Raw genomic sequence first — 23,124 nt, forward strand, 5'->3', positions numbered from 1 at the left:
ATGTTATTTTATTGTATCTGATGGTATCTAACAAGAATGTACTTACATTTCTGATAATATAATGTACTTTGTGTAATGTTTTTAAGTAAGAATTTAGTGCTTTCCTATAAGAATGTACGTTTTAATGAGTAAGAGTACAGTTTTTTATTCGTCTAATTGAGTATTAAAGCTATAAAGTTTAGAATATGTCTTATGTTATGTTATAAGAATGAACTTAGTGCTATGCTATAAAGTTTAAACATATTTATTGATGTTTAAACTAAATAGCATAGCACTAGTGCTATGCTATAAGAATGTATCTTGCAAATTTTTTAACGAAATAAGTAAGAATACACCTTCTTATACAAACAAGGTATTAAATAAAACTGGAAATCAACATCAATTCTAGAAAACCTCCATTTCTTCTTACCTCTTAATTTCATGGTGTTAGTTCAATTATTTTTTAATTTGATGTAATTACCTTTTTTTCTGTTTAGTTGTTTTTTTTTTCATATTCAACCTATTAATTATGTTTTACATACATATTGTGCATTATAACTTACCTTAGGAAATAAATTGCAAAACTTGATAGTATGGCTAAACCTTTTCATGATTTGTAAACATGAAAACTTAGAAAATAAGCTTACTCCATGCATGCATGGACGGGGGTAACTAACGTTAACTTAGTCCATGCATGCATGCACTAAGGCAACTAATCCTAACTTAGTCCATGCTTGCATGGACTAACACAACAGACTTAGTCCATGCATGCATGGACGAAGGCAACCAAGGCTAACTTAGTCCATGTTTGCATGGAAGAAGGCAACTAAAATTAACTTTTTTAAAGTTTAAAAAATTTATAAATGCAAAATATTTCAAAAAAATCAAATTTTTCAAAAATTAAAAAAAAAAATTAAATATTTAAAAAAAAATTCTTATAAAATAAATGAAAAAAAACATGAAAAATTTACAAAATTATTTTTTTTCCAAAATGCTGAAAAAAGTTTAATATCCATTTGTTTTTCAAAATTAAACAAAAAGAAGAAAAAAATGGTTAATTATCACTGTTTATCATATACTTAGCATTAATATGATAGCTTTTGCATATGTGTAATGGGCGGAAGTGCACAAGCCATATCTTCCCACCCGGGCTGATAACCCATATCAAGTGCCTCTCGTGCAAGTTACGTCCGGTGTTTCCGGTATCGGTTGTTTACTTTTCCATTGTGACGTCAGATGTTTTTTATGACGACGTCAAAATTTACGGGAACTTTTGTGGGGATAGTTTAATACTTGATAACAAATGCCATTGACAATTATGAATCATTTTATAGTACAACAAACATGGAGTAGTAATGATCGTAAAACTCTTCCAAATTTTCAATGTTTCAAAATGCCTCTATAGGAAATGTTACCATAAATATATAAAGAGTTAATGATGCTGTTGGATAACTATAGTATATTTGATTCATAATTTTAATTTTCTTTATAAAATGTTTGACTGTTTTAGTTATTGCATTAGTTTATTTGCCTTACATAAAACTATTGTCGGAAGTATATGATAAAGCGATTAATACATGGCCTTTTCCATATCAGCCTGGGTATCATCCCTCAACCCATATCAGCACCTCGACTCCGTCTCGGGCTGATATGGGGGTCTCGGGATGATACCCAGGCTGATATGGAAAAGGCCATGTATTAATCTCTATGTATCATCACCACCAGATATAGGTACCCTTGCATATAGGTATAAATGCCACATGAGAATATTCACGTCTGCCAAAAGATTAGAATGTGTTCACATTTTATTTAAATGATAAAAACTCTTCACTGAACAGATCAGTTGGAGCTGAAAATTTGTTTAACATAACCTGGACAGTAGCTGCAATTAGTTCCTGAAAGTTCCTAATCATTTAGTAGTGGTAAGTGTTATTTTAGTTTATTGTTATTATATCTGTAATAAACATGTTTAATCAGTTTAATTGAGGTCTGGAGCTGGCATGTCAGTTAACTGCTAGTAGTCTGTTGTTATTTATGTATTATTGTCATTTTATTTATTTTCTTTTGTTACATCTTTTGACATCGGACTCAGACTTCTCTTGAACTGAATTTTAATGTGCGTATTGTTATTCTTTTACTTTTCTACATTGGCTAGAGGTATAGGGGGAGGGTTGAGATCTCATAAACATGTTTAACCCCGCCGCAATTTTGCACCTGTCCCAAGTCAGGAGCCTCTGGCCTTTGTTAGTCTTGTATGATTTTAAATTTTAGTTTCTTGTGTATAATTCGGAGTTTAGTATGACATCCATTATCACTGTACTATTATGCATATTTTGGGGCCAGCTGAAGGACACCTACTGGTGCTGGAATTCTCGCTACATTGAAGACCCATTGGTTGCCTTTGGCTGTTGTTTGCTCTATGGTCGGGTGGTTGTCGCTTTGACATATTCACCATTTCCTTTCTCAATTTTATTTGTTGCACTATGATTTTTGTCTTTGTCTCAATAGCAGCTAACTTTTTGTATACATTGTACATGTACATGCAAGTCGTCAAAACATCAACCCAAAAATGTAAGATCTGTAAGTTTGCTTTTGGAATTTTTTTGTTCTTCCCATGCCGGAATTCTAACCCATGTTACTGAGATATTGTGACACCAAATCTGTACAATTTTTAAACACCAGAGAAGAGCAGATCATTTAAACACTTTTGTGTAATCCAGCATTATATAAGATGTTTTTGTGTCTAATGTTATTATTGCAGTTTGAGCATTCAAAAACATATTCATTATGTCCACTGGTTGTGTTTGGCTGCTGTCTGCCATATTAAATGGATTTCCTTTTTTTGTTATTTGCTTAAATTTGTCTATTAGCTTTCTCTTTTGAAATTAAAAGAAAACAGTTCACTAATTAGGTGTGCTGGGCTTATTTTAATTAACCTTCATCAGAAACATACAAACAAAAATTTGACAGCAAATGATGTAGATTCCATTATCTTGGGACTTAATAAGCCCATGTAAATCTTTAAATTAAGGCTTTTGCTTATTGTTGAAGACTTCAGGTGACCTGTACTTGTTTACATCAGTGTCCTTTTATGCAGGGCTAGTAGTTGTCTCAATTGCAATCATTCCATGTATCCTTGCTTTTGTATCATTTAAAGACTTCAATTCTTATATCATTTAAGTTAAAACATTTTAATTTCAAAACATTCAACAGATATTTCCAAATAACAAATTTTGTAAACAACAGATATAATTGGTAACTGGTAATTATTATACAGTCAATATGTTTTTATATTTATCAAGAGGCATCATAATCATGTTCATTAAATTCTTTCCTTGTCAGACTATTACTGATCTCAAAACCAGTGAAAATTGCAAGTAGCTTTTAGTTTCTAGTAGTACTATTTTGATAAGATGTGTAATTTTTCGTCATTTCTTTTGATGTTCTGTCATAATCAGTCAGACTATTTCACCAAGATGTTTTCAAATTCTCCTAGTACTTCAAAGTGCTCTTTTTTCAATAATAATCTGAAATACACAAAATCAACAGGTTAGTAACTTCATAATGTAAAAACTTTAACATGTCAGATTAATATGATTAAGAAAATGATGTGCAGCGCAGCCTTGTTATTTGACTGACCAGTTGGTGCATGTTTGGACACAATATTCAAGCTTGATAGACTGTCTGTATTTGGATTTTGATCAAAATTATGAGAGAAAAAAAATCCCCCTCCCCCAATTTTTTTCAACCCCCTTTCAGTAATTACCCCAAAACTTAATCCCAGCCTTTTCCTTTGTGGTATGGTACTTTGCAGTACAATTTTAAAGAAATCCATACACTTAAACACAAAATATTGTCTGGAAATTAGAAAAATGCTTGTTTTGACCCCCTATTTCCTGAAAGTTTGAGGCAATTACCCCTTTAAACAATTCCAGTCTACCCTTTGTGTTATGGAACCTTGAAGAACAATTTCAGAGAGATTAGTACACTGGCACACAAGTTAATGTCTGGAAACTACAAAAATGCTTCTTTTTTGCCCCTAATTTCTAAACTGTTGGTACCATCACCCCAAAAATCAACCCAACCTTCCTTTTTGGTATTAAACCTTGTGTAAAATTTCATGGATATCCATTCGCTTAAACTATATAATTATCCAGAAACCATATGTGTCGGCATACATCGCTAACAACAACATCATACCATAATACAATGTATGACTCAATTTTATTCTTCGAACTTATAAAAATCAGGACGCTGTTTTTTACTTTTTAATTGTTTAACATTTTACAATGGGGGGCTTTTATTAATAGCTTATTACAATATATATGGTAATTATTTTTGCTAAAGGCTGAAAGCAAACCACTGAACTGTCATTGTTCATAAAGATAGTTTTCATGGGCAATCTTAGCACATCTCTTCATTTTTACATGATGATCATTTTGAAAATCAGTCATTGTTATTTGTGGAAACCCTTCTTGGAATTTAGTGAAACTTGAATATATAAGCATAACCATTTTTATGATAAAAAATTTCAAAATATTTTCATTTCCTGTATCTACATGATCTAATTAATAAAGGATTTTAGTATTTTTGCAGTTAACATTAATCTGTAGCTTCTTTCTAGAGTTTAATATAAAACCAAGAGTGCACACGCTGAAATGTCTCACCTTCTTTTGTAGTCCTTAAAATAAAGCTTTATTACAATTGAAACATAACCTTAACATTAACCAAAAAAACTAAAAATTTACCACTAAACCATGAAAATGAGGCCAAGGACAGGCAAGGTGAGATGAACCATACAAGGCACACATCTATACAGCTAATAATTCTTCCATACAACTAATATATTTCCATACACCTAATATAGTTATTATAGCAGTAGACTTATTGCATATAGTATTAGATAAAAAGACAAAAACTCAAAAACTTAACTTTGACCACTGACCATGAAAATGAGGTCAAGGGCAGATGACACATACCAGCTAGAAATGTACACCTAACAATCATTCTGTTATTATTTCCATACACCAAATATATTAGACCTATTGCAAATAGTATATGAAAAACAGAAAAAAAAACCACAAAAACTCAACTATAATCACTGAACCATGGAAATGAGGTCAAGGTCAGATGACACCTGCCAGTTGGACATGTACACCTTACAGTCCTCCATACACCAAATATACTAGACATATTGCTTTTAGTATCTGAGATATGGGCTTGACCACCAAAACTTAACCTTGTTCACTGATCCATGAAAGGAGGTCGAGGTCAAGTGAAAACTGTATGACAGCCATGAGGACCTTGCAAGGTACTGACATACCAAATATAGTTATCCTATTACTTATAATAAGAGAGAATTTCACTTTACAAACCAGATGCTCCGCAGGGCACAGCTTTATAGGACCATAGAGGTCGAACCCTGAACAGTTGGGGCAAGTATGGACACAACATTTAAGCTTGATACAGCTCTGAATTTGGATTGTGATTAAATAGTTGACACAAGATAGGTTTCTGACACAGAATGAATCATTGAATGTGGTCTAAGAACTTACACTTAATAAACTGTTATCACAGAGATATGTATCGCCTTTTTGTAATTTTGATAATGCAATGTTGAAATTAAATAGCAATATTTTAACATGTAAGTTATGCAAATATTCAAAGTCTCAGGGCTATGAACAATGACTGAAGGTACATGGCTAAACAATCTCAATGGAATGAGATGTGCCAATGATAAATATAATACAACTGCATACCAATTACCATTGACTCATAATAAGTAGTTCCCTTTAAATGAACCTAAACACAAATATTAACTTGTAAACTATGTTAAAGTTTCAAAGTCAATGAACCATGAACAGGGGTGGGGTTATATAATCTCCATGAAAACAACACTTTCAAATTACAATAAATTTGCATACCAAATATCATTGACTTAACATTAGCAGTTCATCTTAAACTGATATTATCACAAACTAATACATGTAAACTAAGCAAAAGTTTCAAAGTCAATAGACCATGACTGAGGGGGCAGGGCCAAATATTCTCCATGGAAATGAGATGTGCTAATGTTAATAAAACTGAACGCCAATTAACATTGGACTACCACTAATGGTTCCCCTTGAACTGACCTTATCACAAACTAATACATATTAACTTAGCAAAATTATTAAAGTCTATAGACCATGACTAAGGAGGCAGAGTCAAAAAATCTCCATGAAAATGAGATATGCCAATGCTTATACAACTGCATACCAAATATCATTGACCTACCACTAGTGGTTCACCATAAATTGACCTAATCACAAACTAATACATTGTTGATGCTGCCGCCGCGGGGAACACCATACCTATGTCTCATTTTTTTACTCCCTCAAGGCGAGAAAAAAACTTATAAATTTTAAATATCCAAAATATAAATACATGGTTAGATTCAGCATATCATCATGATCATAGAACCCCAAGAATTCAATTTTTGATGAAATCAAATAATGTGCAATTTTAGACCCTTTAGACCTCAAGCATGTCAATGTGGATCAATTTGATAACCGGGCCCAAATATTAAAAATCTAAATACACGGTTAGATTCAGCATATTAAAGAACCCCATTTTTGTTGAAATCAAACAAAGTTTAATTTAAACCCCGATTTGGACCAACAGTCCATAATCAAAAATCTAAGTACATGTTTAGATTCAGCATCAAAGAAGTCCAAGAATTCAACTTTTGTTAAAATCAAACAAAGTTTAATTTTGGACCCTTTGTACCTTAATGTAGACCAATTTGAAAACAGGACCAAAAATTAAAAATCTAAGAGTGCTATAAACAGTTTCATATAAAAAACTAGGGGTAATTCCCCCGACTAAAAATAGACTTGGAGGGAAGTCCCTTTTTATCAACATAATTGGTAAAAAAGTATCATGTTTTTTATATTTAATTGTAAAATTAAGTTAATTAGCTTCAATTAAAACAGGTTGAATGATTAAAATAATTTTTAAAAATTAGATTTAATACACATGTTTTAAGGGGAGACAAACTGTAAACATCCTGTTTTTTAGGCAGTGAAAAGTGCAAAACTTATTTGCACCCACTGTATCTCTTTTCGAAGCAGGCGAACGTAGCCTGAAGCATAAATTTTTAGAAAGACCAGGTAAAAACCTATGAAATTCATACTGTTTTGAATATGAAAAATGTGCATGTATCATGTCTGCATGGGTGTGCACATGGCCTGATTTCATGTTTTTTATGCATAGATTAGGCAATGTTTTTCCCATTTTCTCTGGATAAAACTTTTTGGTACTATTAAAAGTACAATTTATTTTTATTTCATTATAAACTAGAGAAAATTCTGATTCTAATGATATCTAGTTTTATACAAGTATCGTCATTAACATTAACACCACTAAGGGTCAATTATAGATGGTCCCTCAAAATATGACGTCATAGAAAAAAACTGTTGATTGCACCCTAAATACACGGTTAGATTTGACATATATACAAGAACCCAAATAATTCATTTTTTGATGAAATCAAACAAAGTTTAATTTTGGACCCTTTGGACCCTCATTCCTTAACTGTTTGGGACCAAAATTACCAAAATCAATAACAACCTTCCTTTTGTGGTCATAAACTTTGTGTTAAAATTTCATAGATTTCCATTCACTTATACTATTAAAGTTATTGAGCAAAAACCAAGAAAAATGCTTATTTGGGCCCTTTTTGGCCCCTAACTCCTAATCTGTTGGACCAAAACTCCCAAAATCAATTTGAAACTTCCTTTTCTAGTCTTTAACCTTGTGTTTAAATTTCATAGGTTTCTATTTAAGAATTGAATGCTTCTTTTTGTAAATTTATTGGGTGGTAAAAGCGTTGACCGAAGTACATTTTGTATGAAGCGCTTCATTCTAAAAATGTACGCACGGTCAACACTTTTACAACCCTATAAAGTTTCAAAAAGAAGTATTCAATACTTATAATTACATTTGTTTAGCTAAAATCATGAAAAAACGATTTTTATCCAGTTTTATCTAATTCACCTGTGCACTTTATTGTGGGACCTCGTGTCATCATGCATGATAAATGTTATTGTCTGATGCAATTGTTTACGGAATAACATGTTAGCCAATCAGAATAACGTATTATAATGAAACTTACATCAGTCTAATGTAATTATTTGCTTATACTAGTTATAGTGTGAAAACCAAATGTCTTCGGATGACAACGACAACGACGCCAACCTCATACCAATATACGACCAAAATTTTGAATTTTTGCAGTCGTATAAAAATCTTAACTTTTTTTTCAAGTAGACACTCAACCATGAAAATTAGGTCAAGGACATTGGACATGTGACCGAGAGAAACTTGGTAACCTGAGGCATCTTGGTATATATTCAAAGTATGAAGCATCCAGGTCTTCATCCTTCTAAAATATAAAGCTTTTAAGAATTCAGCTAACTCCGCTGCTGGCCCCCAGAACATTATATATATGTCGAGCTTTCTACAACAAAAGTTGCAGGCTCGACAATAAGATGATGTGGTATAATAGTCTATTTTTACATTATCAACTTTTGACTCGGATTCTATGTTTTTTCAACAGGTTTTAATACCTTCTCTGTGGTAAGACATCCTGGTACTCTGTCACTACAAACACCCGAAAGAAGTAAATTCAAAAATATAAATGGTGCAATTTTGGGGGAAGGTTTACTGTTTTCTGATGATTTAGTCATGTATAGAAAACATAATGGCATATGCATTATAAAGTTGACTTCCCTCAAATTTGTTCCGATTAAAGTGGGTACATGTAAATAGGAAATTTGTCTATTGCCAATGACACAATATCCACCTTGAATGACATGGACATCAAATAACTGATACCATGGATACTGTGTCATACTTTCACAGATTTCTATGAAACTTTGCAGATGCTTTTATGATTGCATTTTTAGTTGTGCTAATGTTGATGGTATGTTTTAATATACATGTACTGCCCACTTTAAACAAATTTTATTGTTTCACATACAGTTATTACCATCTTACCCAATACATCTTTGATGCATACTCGAGGTACATGTATTAAGGTAGCACAATACAAAGATTTTTCATCCACAACCAGACATCTTTAAACTGATGTAATTCCACTCATCTTTCTTTTAATTTTATAAATGAGGTACCAAAAGAAAGAAGAAGGACTAATCTTTCAAATTGTGATAATTTCATTATGACATAATAATTACATAATTAATTGTTATGTAATTAGTTGCCATATTGTGATGTCCATACTTGAATGAATTTAGCTTCTTTGTTATTCATAGCATCCCAAAATATTTTATAGATTCTTGCACAACACAGTTTGACCTCCCAAACTGTGTCTCAGATTTTTCCTATTGTATTTCATTCTCTCATAAATCTACAATGAAATTTGCAACAATAATTCATAAGAGACCACTAAATTCAATTGGGTATAAAATTTGTTCTATTGATGTTTTTGGAAATATGAGACACAGTTTTGGAGGCCAAGCTGTGTTGTACAAGAATCTATTAAATATTTTGGGATGTTATGAGGAACAAAGACGCTAAATTCATTCAAGTTTGGACATCACAATATAGCAACTTATTACATAATAATTAATTATGCAATAATTATGTCATAATGAAATTGACACAATTTGAAAGATGAATCTTTCTTCTTTCTTTTGGTACCTCATTTATAATATATAAAGAAGGATTAAATGAACTACATCAGTTTAAAGCTGTCTGATTGGGAGTGAACAAATCTTTGTATTGTGCTACCTTAATACAAATATAAACATTACTTTAAATTTATGTTTACCTTAATTTGATATCCTTAATCTTCAGTCAAACTTTCCGACTCCTCAACCATTTTTTTGTCAACAGAGGAAATTTACCTCCTTTATCTACAATAAAATCCTAATTAAAACTAGACCTTACAAAAAACTCTGTGGCTAATTTATTAAATAATTAGGAGTTGACTGACAATTTCAACCATTCATGATACTTATTTGATGATCTTTTCTTGTTGATCATTTTTGCGACTTAAAAACTAAAATTTCTCTCCATCTATATGTTATTTGTTTAGATGACATCAAGTGATGGCTATAATCATTCATTTATAGGTCTAGGTTAGCTTTTAAGGGCATACGATACAGTTACAGAGGAGGTAATGACGTTGCTAATGCAAAATGTTATTTTCGCTACATCAAACTTTAACATACCAGGGAAAAATGCATTTTTCGACTGATTTTTATCATTCAAACTGAATTTATTTGAAAACAAGTTCATGGAACCCCATTTTTCAAAACAGCAATTTGTTTGACTTTCAATTTGCAGGGAGATTATGTGACCCAAATTTTATAAAACTGTAAATAAAGGATTTTTTTAATTTTGATAAACATAAAGCCAAAAATGACATATTTTTCCTCAATTCATGAACATTTGATAAATACGAGTTATTTCGGAATAAAAAATGCATAATTTTTTAGGATACTTATAAAATACAGAAATTACCGATTATTTAAAGTCATAAGAAACCTCAAATTAAAAAAAAATATGCATATGTTTTTTATAACTAAATGGTTAGTTTTCATTAAACAACTTATGTACATATACTTTTTTCTGAGGAAAATTCTTTAATTTGTCCACATTTAGAAGAAGAGTACTTATTTTTAATTGCTTGCTGCCAGCAAGCAATTTGCCGACATATTTCCGTATGCATAGTGACCCGAGCGTAACCCTCCTCATAAAAATCCGGTGACCACAATACGCATGGATCTGTCATTGAAATAAACAAATATCTGATTATACATGTTAAACACGTGCTCAATACCCATGCTTTTTGTGATTTGTTTACTATAAGGTGACAATCGGTTAAACTCGGCTTCAAATCATGGCATTTAATGAGCAGCCATATTTGTTCAATCATAACAAACAGAGAGAGAAAAAAATTGGCGATTATATGATATATTTGCGAAAATAATGATAAAATCGTGCAAATAGGACTAAGTTTATGAATGTATACATCCATTGGTTCAAGAATTGGACAAACATTATTTTTCACCACTCACTCGTTTCATATGACTTTAACAAAAAACAATTTGTGTTTATCTTTTATAACAAAAAAATTATGTCTTTTTTTGAGCAAATATACAAAATTTTGACCTCATTTTTCTCAAAAAGTAGCACATGAAGGTATATTTTTTATTACATATTTGATTTAATCAGGTAAAAAATAGCCTATATGCAAATTTTCACGATCTTGTAAATACAGGATCAAAACTGTACGGTATGCCCTTAAGAGAAATTCAGCCCATTGTGTAAGGACAAGGATAAAATATTGATTATTAGAACATGCTTTCAGTAACTGCTATAAATCTCAGATGTGTATTTCATGTGTTTTTGTTTTAGGATTTTTTATTGTGCTTTGACTTTGTATTGATCTTAGAATTAAGCCCTTTTCAAATGATTTTTATAGTTTGCTAGTTGAAATGTTGCACCACTGTCATAGGTTAGGAGGGTTTCGTGCCAGCAACCATTTTTAATGTTTTACAAACTCCATGTGTCTGTCTCAATTCAGGAGCTTGTAATTCAGTTGTTTGTTGCTGTATATCATAACAGTTTATCGTTCAATGTTTTGTTAATAAATCAGGCCCTAAGTTGTTCATTGGTAATTTCAAGTCCTTGACGTTGTATAGCTCATTGTTGAAGGATGTACAGTTACCTATGGTTGTTAATTTTTGTCTCACTGGTCTCTCATGGAAAGTTGTTTCATTTACAATCATACCACATCTTCTTATTTTTACAAAACATTTAAATAAGTATACTTCACCTTAGAAGCTGCAAACAAAATGGTACAGTCCAAGTTCCTTTTCTCTTTGTTTCTTCAACATCATTTGTATGAATGTATCTGCAACATCTACAAGGAAAAATTGTTTCTGTAAAAATGATAAACGTACTTAAATCTTATACTTAATAAAACAAGAGGCTCTCAAGAGCCTGAATCGCTCACCTGAATTCTTTTGGTTAAATCTCTCATCAATGATTATTTTGACTTTTCAATTTATTTAAATGTTCTTTGAATCGTCTTATTTTCTTCAAAAGCAAAAAAAAATAAATCATTTTCTCCTATGTTCTATTTTAGCCATAGGAGCTATGTTTCTTGACATACAAGGAAATAAAATATAAAATTTATACTAGATACTCTGAAACTCATTTAGCCTAAGTTTGGCTGAAATTGATACAGCAGTTTCAAAGGAGAAGATTTTTTAAAGTAAGTCAACATGATGAACAAATTGTGAAAAAAGTCTTTTAAGGGCAATAACCCCTTAAGGGGTCAATTGACAATTTTGGTCAATTGACTTATTTGTAGATCTTACTTTGCTTAACATTTTGCTATTAACAGTTTATCTGTATCTATAATAATATTCAAGATAATAACCAAAAACTGCTAAATTTCTTTAAAATCATCAATTCAGGGGCATTATACCTGAAAAACCAGTTACCCACTTCGGCTGAAAATTTCAGGACAGGTAGACCTTGACCTAATAAATACTTTAACTTCTTGTCTTATTCATGTTATTTGCTCTAAATGCTGGAGTTTTTGAGATATAAGCCAAAAACTGCATTTTACCCTGTGTTCTATTTTTAGCCATGAAGGCCATGTTTTTGACGAAATAGAAAATAAAAACACAAACACAAACTTTATACACCCTACTGATCATTCAGTTGAAGTTTGGTTGAATTTTGTTGAGTAGTTTTAGAGGAGAAGATTTTTTAAAGTTAGCAAATATGATGAACAAATTGTGAAAAATTGTCATTAAAGGACAATAACCCCTTAAGGGGTCAATTGATAATTTTGGTCATATTAACTTATTTGTAGATCTTACTTTGCTGATCATTTTTGCTGTTTACAGTTTATCTTTATCTATAGTAATATTCAAGATAATGACCAAAAACTGCAAAATTTCCTTAAAATTACCAATTAAGTGGCAGCAACTCAACAATGGGTTGCTAGATTCATCTGAAAATTTCAGGGCTGATAGATCTTGACCTAATGAACATTTTTACCTCCTGTCATATTTGCTCTAAATGCTTTCGTTTTTGAGATATAAGCCAAAAACTGCATTTGACCTCTATGTTTGTTGATAGATCAAAACTTCGGATACAATTTATAAACTAGATACCCTGAGGAACATTCAGTTAAGGTTTGGAAGTATTTGGCCTAGTAGTTTCAGAGGAGAAGATTCTTGAAATAGTTTACGACGACGACAGACGACGGACAACGACGGACGCCAAGTGATGGCATAAGCTCACATGGCTATGCCAGGTGAGCTAAAAAAATGGGGTCACCGTTCACAACCTGCCTTCGAAAGAAGCATACATTTTTGTAAAGGTACCTTTTTTCTGTTGAACTAATAGCAGAAATAGAGGTAATACCGTAATAAGAGAACTTAATTACAGAAATCGCTCAAATTTTACAATAGTTTAGTTTAAGAACAGCTTAATTGAAAATAATAATAAAAAATAAAGGTCACGGATGAGTTCCAAAAATGGCATTTTTATACCAAAGGGAGATAATTTTGAGCAATTTTAATGATATCTACATTTTACAATTCATCTGAGGCCATCAAAAATTGATTTTTTAAAATTATTTTTGTACCATATGATAAAGTAACAACTACTTAAGGTAACAAATAAAAGGAGTAGGTAAGGTTTCCATTTTGGCCTCAAATTTCAAATTCATCTAACGAAAGATTTTGGACACTTTTTAAACTCTTAACTGTCTATTTCAATTGATTCAATTAGTTAATGTGAAAGATTTTGACTGACTAAGTCATTAAAAACGCTCAGATTCAAGCTTTCGTATGAAAAATCTATTGAATTTGCCAAACTAGAGGCTCTAAAGAGCCTGTGTCGCTCACCTTGGTCTATGTGAATATTAAACAAAGGAAGCAGATGGATTCATGACAAAATTGTGTTTTGGTGATGGTGATGTGTTTGTAAATCTTACTTTACTAAACAGTCTTACTGCTTACATTTATCTCTATCTATAATGAACTTGGCCCAGTAGTTTCAGTGGAAAATGTTAATAAAAATTTACAAATTTTATGAAAATTGTTAAAAATTGACTATAAAGGACAATAACTCCTTAGGGGGTCAATTGACCATTTCGGTCATGTTGACTAATTTGTAAATCTTACTTTGCTGAACATAATTGCTGTTTACAGTTTATCTCTAACTATAATAATATTCAAGATAATAACCAAAAACAGCAAAATTTCCTCAAAATTACCAATTCAGGGGCAGCAACCCAACAACGGGTTGACCAATTCATCTGAAAATTTCAGGGCAGATAGATCTTGACCTGATAAACATTTTTACCCCCATGTCAGATTTCCTCTAAATGCTTTGGTTTTTGAGTTATAAGCCAAAAACTGCATTTTACCCCTATGTTCTATTTTTAGCTGTGGCGGCCATCTTGGTTGGTTGACCGGGTCACGCCACACATTTTTAAACTAGATATCCTAATAATGATTGTGGCCAAGTTTGGTTCAATTTGGCCCAGTAGTTTCAGAGGAGAAAATTTTTGCAAAAGTTAACAACGAAGACGGACGCCGCCGGACGCCGGACGCAAAGTGATGGGAAAAGCTCACTTGGCCCTTTGGGCCAGGTGAGCTAAAAATGTCACTTTTCTGATGGTATTTGTCAAAAAATGAAAGTGGCCGCATCTGTGTTCATCCTCAACCTTTACATGTATATATATATTATGTATTATCATTAAATACAATTAAAGAACCTTAGTGAGCACACTCACATAGCCCACGTCCCCACATTGTCATTGGAGAAATTAAATTAGTGTAAGAAAAAAAAATTGTACAAGAAAAATTAATTTCCTGCCAATATGCACATCTAAATAGTATGTCCTTATTATCTACAAAATTTCATGAAATTCTGTTGTGTGGTTTCAGAGGAGTTGAGATGACAAACTGTTGCAGAAGTACATTGAAGCAAATAAGTTCAAAGGGGCGTAACTCCTAGAAAAAAAATTAAATCACAATTTCCCGTCGATATGCAGAACTACATAGTATGTCCTTATTATCTGAAAAGGTTTCGTGAAATTCTGTTGTGTGGTTTGAGAGGAGTTGCCATAACAAACTGTTGCAGTAGAACATTGAAGTAAATAAGTTCAAAGGGGCGTAACTCCTAGGAAAAAAATTGAATCGCAATTTCCCGTTGATATGCACAACTACATAGTATGTCCTTATTTTCTGAAAAGGTTTCATGAAATTTTGTTGTGTGGTTTGAGAGTAGATGAGATGACAAACTGTTGCAGTAGTACATTAAAGTAAATAAGTTCAAAGGGGCATAACTCCTAGAAAATAAATTGAATCGCAATTTCCCGTCAATATGCACAACTACACAGTATGTCCTTATTATCTGAAAAGGTTTCGTGAAATTCTGTTGTGTGGTTTGAGAGGAGTTGCGATGACAAACTGTTGCAGTAGTACATTAAAGAAAATAAGTTCAAAGGGGCGTAACTCCTAGAAAAAAAATTGAATCGCAATTTCCCGTCAATATGCACAACTACATAGTATGTCCTTATTATCTGAAAAGGTTTCATGAAATTCTGATGCATGGTTTGAAAGGAGTTGAACCGAGTTGTGATGACAAGAAACAGGACTGACGGACGGACGAACGGGTCAAAAACATTATACCCTCCACAACTCGTTGCATGGGGTATAATTAACATTTCAAATTAAATTCAATATTATAAATGAACACGAATAATTACAATATCATAATGTAAGGGGATATTTACACTTTCATTTAAGACAGAAACTGTCTAAAATTTACCAAAAAATCTAAAATTTTGAAGATTTCAGTAATTTAGCATAACTTAATGATGCTAGTACCTGATATATGCATTGTATTGTCAAAAACATCCCATATTTATTTAGCAGAAGCATGCTACTTTCCAATAAATAGCTTAAGGATTACATTTTCACAATTTTGTAAAACTGCTATATTTTGGGGCCAAAAAGGGGTCTTACTGAATCTACTCCTTTGTAATGAAAAAATAAATGTTTATTTTTCTCTTAAATTTTTATACATGTACCCTCGAGCCTCCTTATTGTAACTTATAGTAGTTTCTGGTTTTATCATTGTTGAAGGCCATACAGTGACCTAAAGTTGTTAATTTCTAATGTAATTGTGTCTATTGTCTAGAGACTAGATTTGTCTCATTGGCAATCATACAGTATACCATATTTTCCTTTTAATTTGTTGACTTAATATTCTGAATATTTCAACACCTATTCACATATTTTTAATCTAGAAATCAATGGTGGATCTAGAAATTTTCATAAGAGGGGGTCCCTACTCGAGTCATTCCCTATACAATCAACTACATTTTTCTAACAAAAGGTGTTGTCAGACCGGGCCCCCTGATTCTGCCTATCTAGAAACATAATAGTGAGTTGTCTCATTGGCAATCATACAGTGTACCACATTTTCTTTTTAATTTGTTGACTTAATATATTTCTTAATATTTTCAACACCTATTCACATATTTTTAAACTAGAAAACAATGGCGGATCTAGAAATTTTCATAAGAGGGGGCCGATAGACTGCCTAAGAGGGGGTCCCCACTTCAGTCTTTTCCGATTACATTATGATATTGTAAAGTCAATTGTAAAATACTGGTATAGATTTGAAAATCTTACAACTGAATTCAGTCTATTGAAAGATGCTTATAAATGCAGCCAAGAGCTTCACAAATCTAACATAACTTCTTCTGCCAGTTCTCATTTGCTAGTAGAAAAAGTTTTTGAAATTAAACAAGAAGTAAAACATTTCGGACAATATAAATTTTTGAACATATCTAGCAAATTAATTCACACTAAATATATTAGCAATTGGTATGCTAGCCAAAATAAAGCTTCTGATGGAAAACTGTATAATAATGTGAAATTTAAGCTACAGTCATGCTTCAATGATTCCCTATATATATATAAACAGTGGCGGATCCAAAAATTTTCATAAGTGGGGGCCCACTGACTGACCTAAGAGGGGGCCGCTCCAGTAACGCTTCAGTGATTTCCTATATAAGCAACCAAATTTTTCCAAAAAAAGGGGGGGAGGCCCCCTCCTAAATGATAAATCCGCCTCTGATAAACCAATTTTTTCCCACGAAAGGGGGGGGGGGCAAGGATCCGACTATGCATTGGGAACATGTGTACATGTATTAAATATACTGTTCCCAGCTGACACCTTATATGTATAGGAAGTGCCCCCTCCCGAGATTCCTGTTTATTCAATTCAATTCAATATTTTATTGGAAAGAGCTCGTGATCCAAATACAGATAATTAATAATATTAAAACAACACACAAATGAAATAAAGATTCATGGAACAAGTCAAGCCAATTCTATGTATACCAATACATTATATAAAACTGATATTGATACCATAGACTTATATTTCAGTATTATTCTAGATTTTCATATATTTTACTTAAAACACACAATATAAGATATTTATATATATATATGTATATGGACAAACTACTGTCAAGGATTATTATCTGATGAAACGGTATGGTGGTCTCTCAAATCAAGAGCTTCTTCAATATACATACAAATAGATTTTAATTCCTTTTCAGACATAGGATTTAACATTTTGGTAAAATTTTCATCCAAATTATTTAAATTTATATCATTAATTTTATATTTAGATCTAATTTTGTTATATTGCAGACATTCAATCAAAAAATGAATCTCATTTTCAATTTTTCCTGTGCAAAATTTACAAAATCTCTCATTAGATGGTATTTTTGGTCTTGCATACCTCCCAGTTTCTATTGCTAATGAGTGTGCATTATTCTTAATTTAGTGAGTTTTTTTCAATTAACCCTTTCCTCCATTGAATTTTTTTTTTTGCATACTTGATTCGCATAGGATTTTTTTGATAAAATGCTGAACATATGCTTTAAAGTATTAAGGCATTGCGAAAAACAACTATTTCATCAAATAAATTTGAGTCGGATATATATATATTCCTATGATATTCCTTTTCATAATGGATACCAATTTTATTAAGTCAACTGCAGACACTTTGTAGTCAAAGTGTTTCAACTGAGGTACATGTACTACAAAGGCGTCAAAAGGCGTCATTATTGAGTAAGGGGGTAGCGTCAAAAGGCGTCATTATGGAGGAAAGGGTTAAAGGTATTTAGGAATATTAAAATTTAAATATTATTGTTGTTTAAATTTTACTAAAAAATAAAAGTTTACCACAGTGTCCATCTTTTATTTTAGAAAGTTCAAATATAATTTTATTTTTGTAGAAATCTTCTAGTTTCTGTTTGAAATTACTATTACAATGCTTTTTAAAGGGTATTGCAATATATTTCATTAATTCAGATAGTTTATAAGACCATGAATTTTCTCTATTTGTGAGAGTTTTGTCCACTTCAAAAGCAGCCTTGAGAATTTCATGCGGACCACCAGACTGTTCACCAATATTACTGAGACGCTCATAATATTTATACATAAGTTGATAACATTTAATGCGAATGGGTAAAGTGCCCAATTCACACCGCACTGCTAGATTGGAAGACTTTCCATGAACCACAAGTATGTTTTTAAATATGGAGTTTTGTGTTTTGTCTAATTTACTTTTGTCTATAAATGCTTCAAAATTTGGTTTGAATTCTGATAACCATACTTCTGATCCATAAGTTAAAATAGGAGTTATCATTGAATTAAAAAGCTGGAGCCAAGTCTTAACAGACAAATTTTCACTTTATGGTAGTTTTGACTTCAATGCAAAATATGCTGTTTTAGCTTTATCTGAGAGGCTTGACACTGCTTGTATAAATTTTCCAGAGCTATGAAAATCAACTCCTAAGTATTTATAACAATCAACAATTTCAATTGCATTATAACTGTAATAAAAGTAAACGTTTTTTTAATTTACTTTTAGTTTTAGAGAAAATTATAATTTTTGTTTTCTTAAGGTTCAAGTCCAGTTTCCATTCAGTACTATGTTTTTGTAAAGAATCAAGAGAGTTCTGGAGACCATCTGCATATTCCGATATCAATAATAAATCATCAGCACACAATAAATGGTTCACTTTTTGACCATTTAAATTTACTGTACTAGTTAAGTTTGTATCTAAGTATTTTTCTATGTCATCAACAAATATATTACTGTAAATTCAGAAATTATTGCGTGCATTTATTATTGCGATTTTGTCATTTTAGACTTAAATGCGATTTTAATCATAATGATTTTGAGAAAAATCCTGTTTAATTCATATCAATGATTTCAAAATGCGAGTTAAAATTATTGCGTTTACAAGTCTGTCGCATTTTTCGCAATAATCAAAACCTCGCAATAATTTCTGAATTTACAGTAAAAAAAGTTGAACTTAAACTGTCACCTTGTTTGACACCCTGATTATCAAGAAAAGGCTTGGTAAACATATTTTGATATTTACATGAATATAAGGTATTAGAGTACATGTCATGCAGTATGTTATAAAATTTGCCTTATATTTCTTTATTTTGTAATTTTAAGAACAGAGCTGATCTCCAGACACTGTCAAAAGCCTTTTTAAAATCTACAAAACACACATATAGTTTCTTTTTACATTTAAACAAATATTTGTTTATTACTGTTTTTAAAATAAAGACATGATCTACAGTTCTGTAATTTTTTTCTAAAACCACCTTGATTTGAAAATAATAAATTATGTGTTTCAAGAAAATCACTAAGTCGCTTTTGTAAAATGGATGTAAAGACTTTACCAAGACAGCTTGTTATGCTTATACCTCTATAGTTCCCACAATCAGATGGGACACCAGATTTATAAATTGATGTCAATAGAGAAATGTTCCAAATTTTGGGGAATTTTTCTGAGTTAAGTATCTTATTAAAAAGTTTTGTCAAAAGTAAAACTAGAGTGTTTGACCACACCTTTAGAAATTGATTAATTATCAAATCCAAACCTCCAGATTTTCCCTTTTTTAACTTCTTAATACAGTCTTTGATTTCTTTACGTGTAATAGGGACATTTAGGGATGTACAAAAATGTATTAGAAAAGTTGTGATTTTTGTTCTCTTTATTTTGATTTGTATCAGTTCATTCAGTTGTATCATTATTACTTGAAGCAAGCAAATTTCTATAGTGAATCTCCCATTCTTTGGCAGAAATAGTAGGCTCACAACTATTATTCTTTTTTTTGTAATTATTAATGCTTCCCCAAAATTTGGGTTTATCTCATTTATTTGTTTTATTAAGGAATGAAAAAAATCCTTTTTTAATTTATTTTTCAATATATTGTACTCTCTTTTACAGTTGCAATAAGTCAATCATAATTAGGGGCTTTACCTAATTTATTTCCAAGGGAACGCACTTCTTTTCTAAGGAGTAAGCAATCATTTGACATCCATACTTTTTTTAGGTTTTTCTTTTTTTTTTGTGTGTCTTTGCAATATGGATTTTTAAAAATTGCTTAATGGAGCTACCATTTAATTTTTGTGGGGAGGGGGGGAGGCTAGGATGAAATTTGAAAAAAATTTCATGGACAGGATTTTGAGTAAAAAAAAAAGGCAGGATGAGTAACTTGGCAAAAAAAAATGACAGGATGACAATTATTGTAAAAAAGTCAGGATAAGCTAAGAAATAAAAAAGGCAGGACCAAATAGACTGAAAAATAAAAAGACAGGACAGAGATTACAACTATAAAAAAAAAGGCAGAACAAAATTTTTCATCCTAGCCCCCCCCCCCACCCCATAAAAATCAAATGGTAGCTCCATTTAGCTACCATTTGATTTTTAGGGGGGGGCTAGGATGTAAATTTTGTCCTGCCTTTTTTTTTAGCTGTAATCTCTGTCCTGCCTTTTTATTTTTCACTGTCTTCGGTCCTGCCAGAGACATATAATACATTGTATTATATGTCTCTGGTCCTGCCTTTTTTTTTTTTAGTTTATCCTGACTTTTTTTTACCAAAATTGTCTTATTTTTTTTGCAAGTGTGTCATCCTGCCTTTTTTTTACTCAAAACTCCTGTCCTGCCTATTTTTTAAAATTTTATCCTAGCCCCCCTCCCCCCATAAAAATCAAATGCAAAAATCAAATAAAAGAAACTGATTTTTTTGGCAGCTAAAAAGTTTATTTTTCACAAATCAATGGAAAACAATTATCTGGCCATAATCGGCGAACATTTCAACAAACTTCCCCATATTAATTCAAATAATTTACATTCTTAACATGACGGTTAAATATATATCAGGCCAAACGTTCCCGGAATCTTCCGTTGAGACCCCCCCCCCCCCCCCCCCTTTTCCAAACGGGTATTTTAATGCGTGTTTCCTTAATGGCAGTTTTGAAAGAGAAATAATAGTAAGTGACTTTTTACCGAGAAAATTTAAGTTTTATGCATTTTACGTATCAGATCTTATCAACACATCTTCATCTTCATCTTCAAGTTTCGTTTGCTCTGTCTTGTACGGTCTCCTTTCGTACAGAAAAGTTACGGCATATTACTACACGAATATTTATTATTAAAGTCGCAACATCCCTAGAAAGATCAATAAAATACGAACGTGTATTGATATCATGGTTTGTTCTACAAAGAACGATGAAATGTCTTGTCATTCTAAATCAAATTAAAACTCGACAGCGGACTATTTTTATGTGCATTTAGAACTTTGTTGACAGATTGCGATTCGTGCTCGCGTCGTCTGTCAAAGATGATTTGCAAATTGTTCATACTAGAAGCAAGGAGATTGAAAATTATTCACAGGAAAAACAGTTTGTTTTGAGGCAAACAAAATCAACATTCAATTAAATAAAAAAGAGAGTTAAGGAATTTACGTGGTAAGATTTTAATAGAACAAGCGAAAAAAGGATCTGAAAATGCATTTATGATGGGGAGGACAGGGGGGTACTCTTTTTCCTTCTCCCACCCCTTTTCTCCTTTCTCCTACCCCTCTTCTCCTTATTTTATTTTTTTTTTAATTTACCGGAAAAAAGAGAGATATTTTATTTTTTCATATTTTATTTTTTTCTCCAACTTCTCCTTTTTCCCAACCTTCCTCTCCTTTCTCCTACCCCCTTTCTCCCACCCCTTTCTCCTACCTCCTTTCTCCATGTCTCCCTTATCCCTGTCCTCCCCCTCATTTATATCTGATACTGATCATAACTCATGAATAAAAATGGTATACTCTGGTCTCAGTTGGGCTACTGACTACTGTGTCAGGATTTGACTGTCAAAGTGATACAAAACTCTAGAATTCTTCTGTATATGCAAATACACCGTGACAGTAGCTAATCAAGAAATTAATAAAAGGGGGGAACGTCTAGTGCCTGTGGTCCTAGTGTAACAGTAGTCCAAATAATTGTGACGTCTGGCCAGACGTCATAATACACCTTATCGCTATTTATCTGCCATTGCTCGATTTCACACAGGTTCCCTTAAAATGTTGACGTCATAAAACAAAATATCTGACGCCACAATGGAAAAGTGATTGTTGTTGACGTCAAAAGTTCAAGCGGCACGCTTAGCCGGGATTAGCGATAAGGTGTATTAGTTGGAATAGTGTAACAGTAAATTTAGTCCAGTTGTAAAATTTGTCCTCCAGACTTTTTTTCCTAGTTAATTATAAATTAAGTCCATGTCCATGATTTTTAATACTAGGAATTAAAGTCCCTGAGGACAAATGTTTCTAGGAAAATCAGTCCATAGCTAGTAATTTATGTTTGTAACTTGTTTTCCTAGGAAAATATGTCACAAGACTTGTTTTTCTAATAGTTTTTTTGTATCATAAAATATATTTAAAATAGAAGATTTTTTTTTTTATAGATAAGATTGGAAAATAGACATGATAGAAGAAATTTTTTTCCAATAAAAATGAAGAATATTTCCTTATTAACCTAATTATTAAAAACATAAATATTCAGTTTCCTTTGCTTATAACATTTTTTATAATAAAAGACATGGACATTTTTAGTCCAAATAATTATGACGTCTTGATAGGCTATTATATTTTTTTTCTTTAACGCCTTACTTCGTCAAATTATGACGTCTTGTAAGTTGAAAGGCTTTTATATTTTTTTTCTTT

At 31.7% G+C, this 23,124-nt stretch overlaps 2 long non-coding RNA genes across 4 annotated transcripts in view; one reads left to right on the top strand and one right to left on the bottom strand.

Annotated features, from left to right (window-relative positions):
• Positions 1-1,758: 1,758 nt before the first annotated feature.
• Positions 1,759-23,124, top strand: part of LOC143083322 (uncharacterized) — a 28,826-nt gene continuing 7,460 nt past the window's right edge. Inside the window, exon 1 of one of the 3 annotated variants that reach the window (XR_012980638.1) lies at positions 1,759-1,901. This is a non-coding gene — a long non-coding RNA (uncharacterized LOC143083322). Of the gene's footprint in view, positions 1,902-7,019; positions 7,131-21,775; positions 21,881-23,124 lie in introns of those variants that run through there. The other 2 variants (XR_012980637.1, XR_012980636.1) reach the window with 2 other exon arrangements.
• LOC143083323 (uncharacterized) lies at positions 3,237-21,542 on the bottom strand. Its single transcript, XR_012980639.1, has 4 exons — positions 21,420-21,542; positions 11,825-11,911; positions 9,812-9,896; positions 3,237-3,506 (listed from the first exon to the last, which is right to left on the bottom strand). It is a non-coding gene; the product is annotated as an uncharacterized LOC143083323 (long non-coding RNA).

The sequence above is a fragment of the Mytilus galloprovincialis genome, chromosome 7, assembly GCF_965363235.1.
Source record: "Mytilus galloprovincialis chromosome 7, xbMytGall1.hap1.1, whole genome shotgun sequence".
Classification (NCBI taxonomy): Eukaryota; Metazoa; Mollusca; class Bivalvia; order Mytilida; family Mytilidae; genus Mytilus; species Mytilus galloprovincialis.